The 16,598-nt window shown below is 34.8% G+C and overlaps 1 protein-coding gene across 4 annotated transcripts in view; it reads left to right on the forward strand.

Annotated features, from left to right (window-relative positions):
* Nucleotides 1–9,801: 9,801 nt before the first annotated feature.
* Nucleotides 9,802–16,598, forward strand: part of LOC133194103 (tyrosine-protein phosphatase non-receptor type 4-like) — a 78,376-nt gene continuing 71,579 nt past the window's right edge. For all 4 annotated transcript variants that reach the window (XM_061330073.1, XM_061330072.1, XM_061330075.1 and 1 more), the window contains exon 1: nucleotides 9,802–9,944. The gene's annotated coding sequence lies outside the window, so the exon portion shown is untranslated. The remainder of the gene's footprint in view (nucleotides 9,945–16,598) is intronic.

Raw genomic sequence — 16,598 nt, forward strand, 5'->3', positions numbered from 1 at the left:
CATTTCCACATATGTAAATGCACAATTTAAACATAATTCACAATATACATTGTTTTATATATATATATATATATATATATATATATATATATATATATATATATATATATATATATATATATATATATATATATGTATATATATATATATATATATATATATATATATATATATATATGTATATATATATATATATATATACAGTTACATAAACAGTATATAACATTGTATTCATGCAGTAATAATCATAGACAATACCAGTGTCAAGTGTCCAAATTATTGTCATTGATCCCAAGACAATACAAATATGTTATGCTACAACATGTTCATACATGTATTTATACATTTGTATGGGTTTTTTTCCCTTTAAAATTGTAATATTAAAAAAATAAAATAAAATTGGAGAAAAACCATGCATGTACATGATGACAGATGTATTTATACACTGGTTCTTTTACCATTTTCAGAAATAAATTTTCCAAGTAAGCATAAAATTTCTTTATTTTCATTATTCAAAATCCATACAAGTTTTTCAGCAGGTGTCAAAGAAGAGAAATGGGTTGATTTTTGAGATTGTTTCCATTAATTGCACTCTTTCATTCTTATATTTTGGACATATAAGCAAAAAATGCTGTTCATCTTTAACCTCCTGCATATTACATTAAGAACACTTTCTAGATTCAGGGGGAAGACCTGCATATCTTCCCCTTTCAATATTTAATTGATGTGCAGAAATGCGTAGTTTAGTTACATTTTTCCTCTGATCATAGTTATTGATAATGTTGAGATAGTGCTCTCTTCCAAAGTTATTTTTTAAAGTGGAATAAGTTCTGCATGTCCAAAAAAAAGGCATACCAAAACATTTATTGACTGTGATCTCTGGCAGAAAGCATTTTGTCGACCCCTCGAACCAAACTGTTTGCCTTCGCCCTAATGGCCACAGGCAAAGAGTTTGGTTCTTGGGTCCGACAAAACATGGCCACAGGCAAACAGTTTGGTTCTTGGGTCTAACAAAACACATATTGCCCTTGAACCCAGTCAATAAATGTATAATATGAACTGCTGTGAAGGAGAAATGTCTGAAGTAATATAACATAATGAAGAAGTGGTGATAATCAAATGTAGATTTTCAAACAGTCAAAAAATTTTAGATAATTGAAATCACATTTTCCAAAAGTCAACAGCATCAAAAGATTCCTCACAATAAATTAAAGCAGGCTTTTTGACTTCATGAACAACTTCTGCTTCAATCAACGTGGAACTTGGAAATACATGTATTCAATAAATCATCTTCAAAATCACTTTAATAAGAATCATTCTGATTCTACACAGTTTCTCTAAACTTGATATTGAAAAGATGAGTATGGCTTTGACAATATCTTTGTCAACTTAGGGGACAGGTTTTCCAACTGTAACAGAAAAGGAGAAAAATTTGATGGACCAAACCGTACCCAGGCCCCCTGAATCTTTAATCAGACACTCTACAAACTGAGTTATCTTGCCACTGGTGATCAAACTAATCTGACTGCCATTCCTTCCTCCTTAAAGGTCTTCCTTACAGAAGACACTGACCCAGGCTGTCTTTCACATCTCACTTCCAGGCATGGCAATATTGACAGCAAATATAACAGAAGAAAAATGAGAAGGACTGGACTGGGATTCAAACCTGGGCCCCTAAGGATCTCCATTCAGGTGCTCTACTAACTGACTTATCTGGTCACCAGCAATTGAACCTGTCTGACTACCACACAACAATTTGTTGGAATTGACATGGGAACACATTGTGCTTCTATATTAGCCTACCTGCTTTTGTATTCTTGAGAAGCAGATTTTTTTTAAACTACTTGAAAAGAAGAACACACTTGTTGTGGCCTTCAATTCAGCCTTTTCATAATTATATCATTGACATTTTATGCCCTGCCATGAATATGGCTGAGGCATAAAGTGTTTGTCTCGTCCATCTTCTGTCCTTCCAGATATATATTACATGTAACCAAAATTTAACCACTTATACATATGATGAGAGCTTTTCAACTGTGGCATAATTTTCTTACCTTGACCTCATTATTCCCTACTTTGCCTTACTTTGATTTCAGAGTAACTAATCAAATTTTTTTTAAGTCACCTGAGTCACTCAGGTAACCCATTGCAGTTTTTGCCGCCATCATCCATTGTTTGTCAGTTTTATTTTTGAACATTTTCAGCTTCTTTTCTGCTTGGAATCCCTTAACTAATTTCAGCCAATTTTGGCAAATACATGTAGCATATATGGGTGAAGGGGAACAACAACTTTGAATTCAAGGAATCTGGTGCTAGGGTGGGACTCTTTTGATCATATAGTGAAAATGCATTGATTCTTTGAAAATCTTCTCTATTCATGGGTACTAAGCAGACAAACCAAGTTTATGGTTAAGATGATCAAGAGAGCTTCTACCTGAATTGATCATATTGAGAAAGTGCAATAATTCTTTGAAAATTACTTACACTGCTCACAGGTGTTAAGCAGACAAACTTAGTGCATGGTTATGAAGCAAGGAAGCTTCTCTACGTAATTGTGAAAGAACTGCGAACGATAGTAATGTTCTACCGCCTACATTTAACATATTTGAATGATTTTTCATATTCATATAAATATTTATATGGATTTTTACAAAACATAATTTAGTTGGGAAAACAAAGATAGATAACTCTATAAGTTTGGTAAAACTTGTAATTTTCACTAAAGAAATCAATGAAAAACCTCGTTTGGCAACTTATAGCAAAGGTTAAACTTTCTCAAATGCAACTCAAATATGTTGGTACCCAAAGTAAGGTCTTGTCTCGAGGAATATACCTGTGAAATATGAAAGCCCTAGCAGTAACCATTGAATAGATATAGAAAAGGTTAAAGTTTTTCAAAAGTAAATCAAACATCAAGGTCAAGGTCAAATAGTCAAAATTAATGGTGCCTTAGGAAAGGCCTTCTCACAAGAAATATACAGGTGAAATATGAAAACTGAAGCACGAATCGTTCAAAAATTATGACCAAGGTTTAAGTTTTTCAAAAGAAGCTCAAACTCCAAGGTCAAGGTCAATGGATTACAATTGTTGGTATCCAAAGGAAGGTCTTGTCACAAGGATTACATATGTGAAGTATGAAGGCCCTATCACCAATGGTTCAAAAGTTATGGCCAAGGTTAAAGTTTTCCAAAAGTAGGTCAAACTCCAAGGTCAAAGTCAAAGGGTCAAAGTTTTTGGTATCCAAAGGAAGGTCTTGTCACAGGGATTACATATGTGAAGTATGAAAGGCCTAGCACCAACGGTTCAAAAGTTATGGCCAAGGTTAAAGTTTTTCAAAAGTAGGTCAAACCCCAAGGTCAAGGTCAAAGGGTCAAAGTTGTTGGTATCCAAAGGAAGGACTTGTCACAAGGATTACATATGTGAAGTATGAAAGGCCTAGCACCAACGGTTCAAAAGTTATGGCCAAGGTTAAAGTTTTTCAAAAGAAGGTCAAACTCCAAGGTCAAAGGGTCAAAGTTGTTGGTATTCGAAGGAAGGACTTGTCACAAGGATTACATATGTGAAGTATGAAAGGCCTAGCACCAACGGTTCAAAAGTTATGGCCAGTGTTAAAGTTTTTCAAAAGTAGGTCAAACTCCAAGGTCAAGGTCAAAGGGTCAAAGTTGTTGGTATCCAAAGGAAGGACTTGTCACAAGGATTACACATGTGAAGTATGAAAGCCTTAGATCCAATTGTTCAAAAGTTATGGCCAAGGTTAAAGTTGGATAAAATTTTGCAAAACTTGGTCAAACTCCAAGGTAAAGGTCAAAAGGTGGTACCCAAAGAAAGGTCTTGTCACAAGAAATACACATGTGAAATATGAAAGCCATAGCTCCAACCAATCAAAAGTTATGGGCAATGTTAAAGTTTTTGCGGACAAACAAACAGACAGACAGACAGGGCAAAAACTATATACCCCCGAATCTTCGAGGGGGGGGCATAAAAAGTGGAAGAGGAACGCGGGGGAGGGGGGAGTTCCCATCCCCAAGAACCAGCTGTGCGTGGAATCAATTCTATTTATTTCAAGTTGCATATTTTAAATCACAACATTACGTACATCATTAATAGATGATTTGTTTTGTTTCGCTTAGACAAGGGTTCAGGGTTATTGCCCAATTATACACAACCATGAAAAAATAATGTGTCCTTATTGTATCGTATTTACTTCCATCCAATAAATTGAAAATTTGCAACATGACACCGTGTTGAAACGGGATGGATGGAACATACGTTTTGAAGTTTTCTTCATGTTTAATCAATTGCTGCAGATTAGCACTTTCATACAGTTTTCAAAACGCAAAATTGGATGGAACATACGGTTTGAAGTTTTCTTCATGGTTAATCAACTGCTGCAGATTAGCACTTTCATACAGTTTTCAGAACGCAAAATTTAGAAACCACACAAATTCAGGCCTGTATAACGCGGGTGGGTGGGTCTGAGTATAGTATTTTTATGCCCCCGTATAGAAGATTCGGGGGTATATAGTTTTAGCCCTGTCCGTCAGTCTGTTTATCTGTTTGTCTGTTAGTCCGCAAAAACTTTAAGACCTTTTGACCTTGGAGTTTGATCCAGTTTTTCACAAAATTTTCCAACTTTAACCTTGGCCCTAACTTTTGAACGATTGGTGCTAGGGCTTTCATACTTCAATGTGTAATCCTGGTGATTAGACCTTTCTTCGGATACCAACAACTTTGACCCTTTGACCTTGACCTAGGAGTTTGACCTATTTTTGAAAAACTTTAACATTGGCTATAACTTTTGAACGGTTGATGCTAGGGTTTTCATGCTTTCATACTTCACATGTGTAATCCTTGTGACAAGACCTTCCTTTGGATACCAACAACTTTGACCCTTTGACCTTGTTTGACCTACTTTTGAAAAAAGAATTAACCTTGGCCATATCTTTTGAACGATTGGTGCTAGGGCTTTCATATTTCACATGTGTATTTTTTGTGAGAAGGCCTTTCCTTGGGCACCATTTATTTTGACCCTGGCCTTGATGTTTGAATTACTTTTGAAAAACTTCAACCTTTTCCATATCTATTCAATGGTTGCTGCTAGGCCTTTCATATTTCACAAGTAAATTCCTCGGTACAGGACCTTACTTTGGGTACCATCATATTTGATTTGCATTTGAGAAAGTTTAACCTTAGCTATGAGTTGTCATACGGGGGCATCAGTGTTTCACAAACACATCTTGTTCCTTTAGATCCCCCCCCCCCCCACCTTTCGCTGTTGTAAGGTCGAGCACTGGTAAATTCCAGGATTTGGACAGTTAATTAGGTGCTTTTTTATGCCCACGTATCAAAGATTCGGGGGTATATACCTTTTGCCCTGTCCGTCCGTCTGTCTGTCTGTTTGTCCGCAAAAATTTTAACCTTGCCCATAACTTTTGATTGGTTGGAGCTAAGACTTTCATATTTCCCATGTGTATTCCTTGTGACAAAACCTTTCTTTGGGTACCATCATATTTGACTTTTTGACCTTTACCCTGGAGTTTGACCCACTTTTGCAGAATTTTATTAGACGTTAACCTTGGCCATAGCTTTTGAACAGTTGGTGCTTGGGGTTTCAAACTTCACATGTGTAATCCTTGTGACAAGACCTTCATCTAAATACCAACAACTTTGACCCTTTGACCTTGACCTTGGAGTTTGACCTACTTTTGAAAAAAAATAACCTTGGCCATATCTTTTGAACGATTGGTGCCAGGGCTTTCATACTTCACATGTGTATTCCTTGTGACAAGACCTCCCTTTGGATACCAACAACTTTGACCTTGACCTTGGAGTTTGACCTACTTTTGGAAAACTTTAACCCTGGCCATAACTTTTGAACAGTTGGTGCTAGGGCTTTCATATTTAAGATGTCTATTCCTTTTGACAAGACCTTCCTTTGGATACCAGACACTTTGACCCTTTGACAATGACCTAGGAGTTTGACCTACTTTTGAAAAACTTTAACCTTGGCCATTATTTTTGAACGGTTGTTGCCAGGGCTTTCAAATTTCACAGGTATGTTCCTCGAGACAAGACCTTCTTTGGGTACCGACTTGACCAGGAGTTTGACTTGGATTTGAGAAACTTTAACCTTCGCCATAAGCTGCCATATGAGGGCATCAGTGTTTCAAAAACACATCTTTTTTTCTTTTTTTTTCGCTTGCCAGATATTTTTTGGAAGCCCCCCTGCGCCAATCATTTTTGGTTTGAAACCGTTGCTACTGCTCTGAAATTGTGTACAGAATGTCCAAAGTAAAACCTCTGAGTATTTTTTCTTTGGAAATTCCATGCTGAGAATATCTAAGATATTTCTCTATTACATAAGATTAACCTCATGCAAATAACAAGGACCTCGATCTTCGTGTGACGAGAGTCATGGCACGTCTTTTACATAATAACTCGGAGAAAATCAACGAATGTTAAATGTCTTATTATGTTTTAAAACCAAGTCATTAAAATTTAATGAAAAGGAAACTGTTAACTAAGTGATTTGACTTTTTTCTTAAAATTTATCCAATCAGGGTTTTTCCGACTTTAGAAGTAAACTTTTGCCCTACCAGGTATCAAAATAGCATAAACACTAATGAAAAACTTTTTTGTTGAACTTTGAGAAAATGTAATGCGTATAGAGGTGCATACTGAGTTTATCTAAGAGTTCATTTTCAACGTGCAGTCATATTTCTCCAGTAAAAAAAATGTTCAAAGACTATGAGGTATTAGTGAACAAAAATCACTGTTGTTTAGATACATAGGGGAATTCCTTGCAAATAATGTTTTCAATTATTTTATCTTGGTTTTTAATATAATGTTAGAAATATTTAGATCTATTTCAAGTTGTGCCATTCACTGTAAATTTCCGTTTATTCCATTTTCCATCGAAGAGCAGATCCTCCATCTAACTGCATTAAACTACCATGGAAATGGAACTCTTCAGTGAACACTGTTTAGAACTTACTTATTAAAGTATCTAGTAAATAGAGTGTACAGCTCAGGGAGTTAATCGGCAGGAACCTGAATTAAATCTCCTTCGTTGGAATAAGGGGAAGTATAGTTTTTCTTACTCCTCCAACGACATATTTCAGGGTCGTCAACAGGTGTCTGAGGTGGGGTTGGGGGGGGGGGGTTGGGGGGTTGGTTGGTTAGTAGTAGTTCTCTCTCCCCTTATAGTCAGAAAATGTTTATGAATGGGTATACCATTTTGGTGGGTTCCGATGCATTTTGTAAGTCTTTTTCTCAACAAAATATAGAAGTATCAAAATCCAATAGTATAAATTAAACAGATTAATTTATTTTGTTTCAAAAATGATATTTTCGATTTCTTTTTTAAGGGATGCAATCCCCTCAACGCACCCGATCCCCATTTCTTCCGACGGCCTAGAAGAGCAAAGTTCACACAATTCATTCCAAAACTATAAATATACTAAGGTATATCAATCCCGCATTTTTATATTCGAATAACGTATAAATACCTCCATTTTGCTTGTCATATTTGAATTATAGCCCTACATGCATGTATGTTTAATGGTACTAGAAAAGAGACCTGTGGCATTACATAATAGAAAAAAATGTTAAAAGTTTTCAGAAGGTCGGACGACAGTCACACATATATCCAAACAAAAAATTTACTCATGGACTTTAGCAGGGCGGTCACCAAATTTCTAGAAAGGGGATGCGGTAGAGGCCGGGATATCTCAGGGAGGTATCCTCCCTGAGTCAGAAAAGGTAGTAGAAAAGGGGTAGCTTTTTCCGAAAATAGTGTTTTGCTGATAGTTGAAGGGAAATTATCATTTAAATGCCCCACCCCCCTCCCAACTTCTGGCTGTAGTATAGTCGAATCATCCATGCGCTCAACATTTTTTTGGTTGTAAATAAAAGAGTAGGAAAATTCCTCCATTCCTCCATGAAATAGGTTTTTGCGCGTTTAAAGTTTACTTTTTTCGGCAATGTTTTTGCAGGCGCCTTTTTCTCCATAAAATTCTATTATTTTTTTGGCTGCTCAACCCATCCCGCCTTCCTCTTCTCTTTTTGAAACACAATACTACATGCCTCCACTGTCTGTTTATTTTCAGTATTTTATATTTCATCGTGGCATTTTATTAAAAAAGAATGATAAGAGTCGTGTTCAGAAATGCTAATAATTAGAATGTGAGGTTTAAATTCTGTTGTAAGGGGATGGAGTGGGTGAGTTCTATTTAAAGTCATTCTCATTACGTTTTTATGAAATTCTTCTGCCCGTAACGTCTGATTGTTTGGAGCTAGGGCTTCCATATTTCAGATGTGATTTTCTTGTGACAAAAACTCTCTTTGGGTACCAACATATTTGATCTCTTGACCTTTCAGTTTGACCTACTTTAGCAAAATTTTGCCAAACTTTAAACACATAAGCCATAACTTTTAACGGAAAAGTGCTAGGGCTTTCATATTTCACATATGTGTCTTCCGTATGTCAAAACTTTCCCTTGGGTACCAACAATTTTGGCTTTTGGTCTTGACCCTGAAATTTAAACTATCGTGAGATGTTGAAAATCTTGAACCTTGGCCATGTTGGCCATAACTCAGTTTCGAACAGTGGCTGTTAGGACTTTCATATTTTACATTTATATTTCTTGTTACAAGACAATGCCGGCAATGAGCTGTCATGCGGGGGCATCAGTGATTCACCAACACACATTTTAATTATAATTCATCCACAAAATTTGTGTCTTACATGTACATTGGCGGATCCAGAGGGGGGTGGGGGGTCCGGAGGTTGGAACCCTCCCTTATTTTTTCAGACAAAGAGGGTGAGAGATGTTTGTTCCGTAATAGATAGTTTTACGTCAAATACATTTGTACGTTTGAATAAGACAATTAAGTATAGTTCTCTGTCCTTTTTGCTCATTAGATAGAGCATCGCATATTTACTTTTCTCCTTGTACCTTCACTACCCCAGTCCAGGGTTCCAACCACTCACACCCTAAAGCTTAAAATGGACAAGATCAGAGACGGCCAAGCAGCCAAATTCGGCGCCTACGAAAATTTAAGCATTTGAACGTAAAAATGTACCGAAAAGTTAAAGGAAGACCCAATCCCCTCCCACCACGAAATATGATTTTAGCTTCCCTTCGAAAACCGTTGCTTAGGGGCCTGAAGTGTCTGTGGTGTTCTTCTATGTATAAGGGGGAACCGACCTAGCTGGAACCCCCCTTTCAAAAATTGATGGATCCGCCCCTGATGTAATATTCGAATTAAGTGAACGGTTCCCTGCTACTCCCCTCCCCCACGGGCCGTGATATATATGTTTAAAAAGAAATACAGGAGATTCTTTTACATTACATACCAAATATAGAATGAACACATGTAATATCCAATGTCCACACTCATAATATATTAATGAAAACATTTATGAATTAAAATTTAAAAAGGATATAATCTACATGTAAAATTCATTTGTTAAAAAAATAAATGTACCAGTCTTTCGAATCTTTTGTTGTCTGTAAAATCTATGAATTCTCTCTTTTTACAGTTCAATAAAACATGATAAAATGTAATAATTCAATAAAAAGAAACCTTACTGAAATTAATGATATAATACTACTCTGCTTTTCAGCTTCGACTTTTGTGTAACAAAATACAACAGAGATAAAATCCTCAGTTATGAAAATATATTTGATCTATTTGAAGTATTTGAGACCACATTCTTTTTACAGGTGCGTGGTCATGCCATCTAGTGGATAACAATTGGAAATGAAGTCACGTGACTTTGTTATTAATAATCAATCCGCCATCTTGGATAGAACGGAGAAATGAACTTCCGATTCAGACCGAAAATCATGTTTAAAAAATTGCAACCAAGTTAGAAAAGATGGATTGACTAGCACGAGGGAGACTTGTTGATAGACAGCAGCAAGTCATACCACACAAAGGTTTGTTTTGATATAAAATTATGTCGGAAGTGCAACGGGCACCTGTGACGGGGGGACACTTTGTCGAGTGTTCAATAAACACTGTGCATACCTTTAGACACACGTGTAAAATTTTGTGCATTTATTACGAATATAAAATTTGTCGATTTTGTAAAGGGAATCAAAGAACATTTAGAAAAACGACTCTTATTAAGAAGTAGAACCTTAAATTTACAAATTTAAGGACAGAAAAGTGTCCCATTGGCAAAGCATCATAATTCCACATGAAAATTTATATTATATTCTTAAATATGACATTAACTTGATTAAACATATGTTATCAAGTAAATCTAAGATACAGTGGGTTAATTTCTCAACCTTAAAATTATTTATTTAACGATCTAAGTGTCCAGAATCGTACAAGCTAATCTGGTCACCTCCAGATGCATTTGTAGTGAGTCATATTTCCCAGGTATGAATTTCCTCCCTTTTGAATGAATGTAAACAATAAAAGATGGCATGTTGACAAATAGTTCCTGATGGAACATAATAATAAAGGCATGTTTGGTGGAAAATGGATTTAAATATATTGCCACTGAATTTGTAGAGAGAGATTGATAGTGATTGAAGTGTATAGCTTGTATGTGTTCTTGACTGACAGCAAGTCTGTTAGTGTAAATGCACCAAATCCCATAGAACCTCTAGGTATGACTATGGATTTAGGGGTCTCAAAATTATTTTTGATAATAGATTCCTTGGTGAATTTAGCTAACAAACTTGTAAAATATTAATGTTTTGATAATTAGTTCATTGTTGACCATATCAGATGACAAGCATTGAGAGATCTTGCTTGTTTTAAAACCCTGGCTCTGTCCCCATTGGTTTGGGCCATCAGGTGTTGGACTAAGTGAACAAGTATTGTGACAAAGAATAAGGTTTGGGGAGGGGGGGGGGGGGGGATAAAATGAAAGAACTCTTTTAGAAAATGGATGAAATGGAGAATTTTCAACACCCAAAATTGATATAGTCTTAATTGTAGAATCCCATTTCTAGCAAATTTCTAATTTTAACAAAATTTCTGAAAAAAGGTAGTTGATTTAAGCATAAAACCATACACAGTTCACTGGTATAAGATCAATATGTTAGGTTGATTTGGTACACATGGTGTTAGCTTGACTATAATTAGGACTGACTTGAAACTTTCTATGTGGAAATTGATACACAAAGGTGCACTGATGCGAATTATTGTTTTCCAATATAATTTCCCCAAGTTTTTGTCCACCACTCGTTAGAGCTCGTGTGTTTCATCCATTGGATCTAATAATGGTCTAGACTATTAGTTTTTTTTCCAAGCTTTGCTCATTTTGTTAATGTGTGGGTCTATGCAATTACTAATACTGACATGACGCAAGTGCATAGCACATGCACAGTCATAATATCCCAGTGCATATGACCATACAGTATAATTATTTATATTCACAGTATGATATGGACCACATTTTGATGAGTGTATATCTTAATGTATGGTGCTGATTACATAGGAACAACTGATTTGACGTTTATATGTATTTGATTATGCAGTATATATTGCAGGGGTTGAAATTTTCCTGGAAATCCCACTAGCCCAGGGGCTACCGATCAGTAAAAATTTACTAGCCCAAACCTCAAACTAACTAGCCAGGGCTCGACATTAACTTTTTTTCCTACTTGTCCATTCAGACAAGTGACCAAGACATTTACTTGTCCGAACTTCAACTTCGCTTGTCAGAAAATGTTTCAATAAAGATCTAATACCGTCAACTTCAAAACTAAAATAAAGTCCATTACACATGACATGTGCTTGATTGATTCATGATGTTATTGATAAATACAACAAACACATAAAACGAAATTTTATCTAGGCTTTCTGTTCTGACAACAACAAAAATGTCCACAAGTGAACCTGTTAACATCAAACAGAATCCAAACTTCATTAAGTTCGTAAGTTCCATGCCTTTTCAGTAGTATGCAATTAGCGAACTTCGATCCCGATCGAATGTGAACTCAATTAATAGCGATCCCTATCGGGATCGAGGTCCGGTTTTTATGTACAGCTTCCTGAAACTACTGATTAACTTTCAACAGTCGTTCTTTTTATTATTTAGAGACTCCATTACATTAAAATGCACTTGTCCAATATTCACTTGTCCGTAATTTTTTTTCAGTGGTAGCGGACAAGCGTTAATGTTGAGCCCTGCTAGCCCAACAATTTTTTTTAATGCAAAATGAAAACATAACAAGTTAAAGTTTCAAACGCTTTGGTGACAGAAACAAATTAAACTAGTTCTCGAAACCAGTCTACATAGAAAAGAGAAAGTGAACTGATGAGAATTTTTTTTATTCTGCTAGTCCGACGGACTATCGTTACATTTAAATTAGCTAGCCCGAGTCTTAAAATGACTAGGCCCGGGCATCGGGCTACCGTATATTTCAACCCCTGTATTGATGTGACATTTTGCTGATGCAAAGGATAATTATATTTAATTCTACACTAGAGGACATGAATTATAAGGAACTGTTCAATAGTTCAAAGAACTTCAAAATATCAGCTATTATTATTTAATGATAACTGTCTGGCTTTTTAAACAACATCTATAATATGAAATAGATGAAAATACCAAACAGTGATCAACCACAAAAAAAAAAAACAAAATAAAAAAACAAAAAAAGTATACAAATGATCTGTGATCAGGGTATATTTAAGACACGGACCCCTGGAAATTTCCAGAGGTGGGATCAGGTGCTTAGGAGGAGTAAGCATCACTTGTTGACTGGACACACACCATTAGCCCTATGTATTGATCGGGTAGACAGAGTAATATGTAGTCAAATTAAGTATAAAAACAAAGGCCTTGCAATTGGTATGATATATGTCATTCAAATTAATCAAAATACAAACCAGTGATAGGTTGTGTTTGCTAAGAAGGTCAGTAGAACAGGGGGCATCGCTCATAGAATTTGCGAAATGCTGACTTTAAAAGAGGCCATTGAAATCCCTTTAATATAAACTTATATGTCAGTAGCCTGCTTCAGTTTACTGTAAACCAACTATTTTTCGTGTCATCTTTTATTCGCAATTCGTAAGTTTAAATCAATCCCCGACAATTAATTTTCATGATTGAGGAAACATTCTCTACAAATACAAGCAAAATAAATGGTTCACGGCGATTAATATCTGCAAGTTAAAGAAGGCCGCGAAACTCATGGATATTTCTCACACACCAATAAAAGTTGGTTTACAGTAAATACTGACTGTCATTTCTTGATTCTTCACTAATGAAACCTTACAAATAATTAACATCATTATAAAATATAACTAAATAAAATTTTTATTTATTTAATTGATTTCCCCTTGAATGAATTGACGAAAATAAAAAAAAAATTGATCATACTCGGAGCATGCTCTTGAGTATCAAATAAGTTTGGAGACATTTACACAATTATGTAGGTGATATTGGAAAATAACTACATAAATAAAGTAAGTTGACAATGGAAAAGCAGAAGTCATCTCTTTTGTCATACAATTTAGTTGTTAAATTGCCTTTATCATCTATAGTCAGTAAAATATCCATCTATCTGACAGTGTATGTTTTTAGGATTTTGATTAATATCTGTATTGTTTATATACACTGTAGTACATTAATTTATTCGTCTTTTCTATCTTAATTTGCCCATGATTAGATTTTTCAGTTACAGATAGTTTTTTCATTAAATTTTTGTGTTCTGAGTAGTGTTGTGAAATTGGACGATTTTCAGTAACCGGTTACTCGCTTACTTTTCCGATCGAGTAACCGGTTACTCGGATGGTATTTCTTTAGATCTCAAATCATCATTTTTCGTGGTATATATGTTCAGTGGTAACTGAAATACATTTTGTATATGTAATGTTGTTAACATTTCTATATAAATCTTAATATCATTTGTATACCGGTATACTAGATAAAATACAACTGCACTGCTTATGAACTTTATTCTTAATTACAAACTCACATCATTAAATATCTTCTAAATATTTTTTTCTCGAACACCCGTAATAGTTTGCTGTTTTGTGGGATGTCCTTTATAATATATCGCTTGTTTCAGAGTTAAATTTCAATCTTAGGTGGTTTAGCATATGTGTTGTCCCACCCATATATGTTAAATCCATTTCAAATATTTTACACCTTACGGATTTAAATTCAGTCAAATTTAAAATTATTTGATGCATATGGTGGTGTCCTCTTTAATCTTGTACTACACACTAGCGCATATTTGTGTGAAGTAATTATAATTAACACAAGGCTTTAAAATTTGAAAGCCACCAATAAGATAAACTGTGAAATACTTATCAAAACAAATTGATCGTATTTGTAAAACGCTAGGTCGAGCCTATCGTTAAATATTGGTAAATAAAATAAGGAAATTTAAAAACAAAATAACATTTTTCCTGCTTATTTAAAAATGTAAAATTTTATATATCTGAGTAGCAGTTTTACTAACCGATACTCGCATCGTTCGATGGTTACCCGGTTAACCGGGTACTTGTTGACAACACTAGTTCTGAGAGATTGTGACAAATGAATAATGACTTACAGTACTGTAGATCACCATTTTTTCGTGAGATGGTCATTTGGTATTTATATGTGATACGTAATTTTTTCAAAATTCGGATAATGGTCTTGTATAATCTTTAGTAAATACAAATAAATGTGAAAAATTAAATTTTCACGAGCAGGCAGTCTCGCGTAATTACCCAGAAATTTAAAGTAAAATGTATTGACTCTCTATATTTACTGCAATGGTTGGAAAAGACATTGAGAAAATGACCATTGCATTATTTGTGCTAAAACATGTATATTTTTTTCGTGAAGTAATGTACATTCTAGTAGATATGTACTTACTGACTCTATACAATGATTAGCCGTACAGTCATTAGTACTTATTACTGGAGATTAATGCAGAAATAGGTGTGGTAGATAACTTTCGTCTTATGAGACAATTATCTTTGTTTATATAGAGGTTGTTTATATAGAGGTTTAGTGGTGCAGGGTTTGTACAGTACATATTTTTCATTACACAAGAATTAAGGCAAGGATAAAAATACAGCTGAGAGGAAAAGGATGTTGCAGTTAATCCGCCACATGTGGGCCAGAATTTCAGGTTATTTATACATTACTGTGTCAAAATACACATTGAATTTTATCAAATTTAATTAAAATACAATTGAATTAGAATACAATTGCTGAGTTTGTTCATAAAGAAAAAAATATTTAATTGCCATGATTTGGGATCATAATGATGAAAGAGAGTCAGAAAATTTGGGCTGTAATCTTCTGTTTTAAGATGCTGTGAGTTAAAATAAATTACCGATAAATGATGGATCCCGATGTTCAATACCATAGCCTAAGTTCCACCGAGAAGTGAGCTTTATTGTCAGAGTTATTTCCCTTTTGTAGACTGATCTGTTCAGACTAAGATGTTAAAACAGAGTCCATAATTTGAAGTGAGAGGTGATAGATAATAACCAAAGATTTATGAAGCTATTTTTGGCCTGCTATTTTTGTTGCTTGTGTGGAAACACCATATTATATCTATGCAGATAGATTTATTTAGGGGTTGGGGAGGGGTGCATTTTTTTGGGGGGGGGATATTTGGGGGTTGGGGAGGGGTGCATCTCCTGAATATGATAACTTGGTAAACTTTATGGCCCATAAACCTTTGCTTCAATATCAAGGATATGCTGGTCCAAAGCTTTGATTCTCAGGTTTGATGAAGGGGTAGATGGCAGTACTAATTAGGAGCAAAAAAATGTATTAAACCAACTGCTGAAGTCAGTAAGATTACATCCCCAGTGTAACCAAGAATTTTAAATTAAGAAACAAGGGTTCATATTTTTTGTTTAGAGCTACAAGGTACATATTGTAAATGAGACCAAAACAATATTTTTTATGTAAAAAGAGGAAAATATTGAATTTTCTTGGAGCAGGAAATGTTACTCCTACATCAACATTATAATACATTAAGACATGCTTATAGTAAAGTGCCAGGGAGGAACAGGTTTACTTCATTATAAATATATTAAAATCCTTTTTTATAAACTTAATTTGTTATATTCGTTAATTTCACAATGTGTTTTAAATCCTCAGGGAATGAAAAATCACTTCACTGTATGTGTGAATTTGTTTCAAGTGTGTTCATTATAAGCATTTTTTACTGTAACTCCAGGTCTATGTTCCAAGCAGATAATGTTTACTATGTAAAATAAAATGTTGCATTTAGGGGCATCAAAACCCTCAACAATTGATTTCGGATATTTTTTGAAGTTTGAGCTTCTTTTTAAAAGCAAATGCTGCAATAGTATGCTATCTTTATATAACCATTAAGTCTTTAAAGTGCACAAAAAATATCTCCCCCATAAATATATATGGGTGTTTCCTGATCTTGGTCGCTGATGGTTATCCGAGAGAAGATAATCCTGGTTGATGAACATCACGTAACATTAGTGATGACAGGTGTGACCCCGTTACCACAGAAACAGGGTTAGCCTAAAGGGGAGATAACTCCCTAATGTGAAGTTTGATGAATGATGGAGTAGAACAAATGTAGCAGTGTCCTCAGGAAAATAGGGCAGTGACTTGGGGTTTTTGTTTATTTTAC

This window comes from Saccostrea echinata, unplaced genomic scaffold, assembly GCF_033153115.1.
Source record: "Saccostrea echinata isolate AGI-Se365-2 ecotype Australia unplaced genomic scaffold, CSIRO_AGI_Sech_v1 ptg000028l, whole genome shotgun sequence".
Taxonomy (NCBI): domain Eukaryota; kingdom Metazoa; phylum Mollusca; class Bivalvia; order Ostreida; family Ostreidae; genus Saccostrea; species Saccostrea echinata.